The following is a 2,013-nucleotide window of genomic DNA, read 5'->3' as shown; positions in this document are numbered from 1 at the left end:
AAAAAATCAGGATCAGCCTTGATAGAGAAGCCCATCATTTATACCAACTTAAGGGCTTCCCTGGTAGCTTAGTCATAAAGAACACACCTGCCAATGCAGGAGACATAAGAGACGTGGGTTTGATCTTTGGGTCAGGAAGATTCCCTGGAGGAGGGCGTGGCAACCCACTTCAGTATTCTTGCCTGGAGAATCCCATGGTCAGAGGAGTCTGGTGGGCTACAATCCATGAGGTCACAAAGAGTTGGACACGATCGAAGTGACCTAGTGCATGTACTACATATAGGAAGACATGGTTTTCTTCTCCATGGCCAGTCCTATCATAGAGACCTTTCCATTCCAAGGGCTGTGGCTTGTTGTGGCCATGGGATCTCCCACTGCATGCAAGAACTTGGAAAGACATTGACAGCACAGGTCAGCATAATACCTGAAGCTGCCACTCACCTTTCCTATAATATATTAAAAAAAAAAAACTTTTCAACTCACTTGCACCAATGTCAGGCACTGAAACAGTAAAAACAAGAGGGTAGTGACTCTAGAATGAAATAAAGGAAAGGGGGTATTATCTGGCCTTTGGGAACAGCAAGTCTAGAACATCCCAGTTAGAAGTAGGATCAAGAGGACTCTGAGCTTTCCTGGTGGCTCAACTGGTAAAGAATCCACCTGTAGTGCGGGAGATCTGAGTTTGATCCCAGGGTTGGGAAGATCCCCTGGAGAAGGGAAAGGCTACCCACTCCAGTATTCTGGCCTGGAGAATTCCATGGACTGTACAGGTCATGGGGTCGCAAAGAATCAGACATGACTGAGCGGCTTTCACTTTCACTACAGGAATGAGAGTGAGGAGCATTCTAAATGGCCTTGGGAAGTGGTTGGTGGGCATTTGGGACAGGGGAGTTTCCTTCAGAACTTTCTAGACATGTATACCTGAAAGGAGAAGTTGGGTTTTATTTTGTTGTTTTTTGGCTGCACTCTGTGGCTTGCAAGATCTTAGTTCCCCATCCAGGGATTGAACCTATGCCCTAGGCAGTCAAAGCAGAGTCTTAACAACTGCACCGCCAGGGAAATCGCAGGAAAAGTTAATGATACATCAATTAGAGATGTCAGGCCTTGGGTTCTTGTGCTGCTACATGTGTATGGTGGATGCAGAGTTAACAATTTTTCTCCAATAGCTGTCAAACCAGCTAGAAATGTAACATGGGACTCCAACAAGGATTATCTAAAGATGCAGGTAAAGGCTTTGCTTTAGGACGCAATGTTATATTACATGTTCATTTTATGAACCTCTTTCTCATTTTCTCCTTGGTATGCTTTCTTTTTTAGGGGATAAATCTTCTCTAGAGATGGTTAAAGTAATTTCTCTCCTTAATGCTACAATCAAAAGGCTCTAATTTCTGGGCCAGGGAACTGTAATTAAAGTGGTACTGTCTTATGATAAACTGAAAGTGAAGTTGCTTAGTTGTGTTCGATTCTTTGCAACCCCATGGACTGTAGCCTATCAGGCTCCTCAGTTCATGGAATTTTCCAGGCAAGAGTACTGGAGAGGGTTGCCATTTCCTTCTCCATGGGATCTTCCCAACCCAGGGATTGAACCCAGGTCTCCCACATTGCAGGCAGACACTTTACTGTCTGAGCCACCATGATTCCTTAAATAATAGAAAAGCTCCATGATTGTTATATTCCAATAAATTATTGAATCTTGGAGAAACACAATCAAGTCAAAAAAATAAAACCATGTGATGATAAGGTTTGGCTTTTTTCATTAACCAATATCCAATGTAAGCACAAAATAATTCAACCAACATCATAGTATTTTTATGTTATTTAATTATTGCAATAGTAATTTTCTATTTTTCATAACATGTACAGATTCCACAGTGTTATGGATTAAACAGTCTTCTGTCTAAAAAGCATTTATATTACTGTTTATAAAAAAGAGTTACTAATAAGTTTAAACAATTAACATACTGGTTACATTAAATTTTGAAATACAACTGAGAATTGTCATTGCTTTTACCT

The 2,013-nt window shown here is 41.0% G+C and overlaps 1 non-coding gene across 1 annotated transcript; it reads left to right on the top strand.

Moving 5' to 3' along the window:
* The first annotated feature begins 326 nt into the window (after positions 1-326).
* LOC113891937 lies at positions 327-454 on the top strand. Its single transcript, XR_003510916.1, has one exon. It is a non-coding gene; the product is annotated as a small nucleolar RNA SNORA44 (small nucleolar RNA).
* Positions 455-2,013: the final 1,559 nt, after the last annotated feature.

Source organism: Bos indicus x Bos taurus, chromosome 4, assembly GCF_003369695.1.
Source record: "Bos indicus x Bos taurus breed Angus x Brahman F1 hybrid chromosome 4, Bos_hybrid_MaternalHap_v2.0, whole genome shotgun sequence".
NCBI classification, from domain to species: domain Eukaryota; kingdom Metazoa; phylum Chordata; class Mammalia; order Artiodactyla; family Bovidae; genus Bos; species Bos indicus x Bos taurus.
This window is presented reverse-complemented; position numbering and strand designations above follow the sequence as displayed.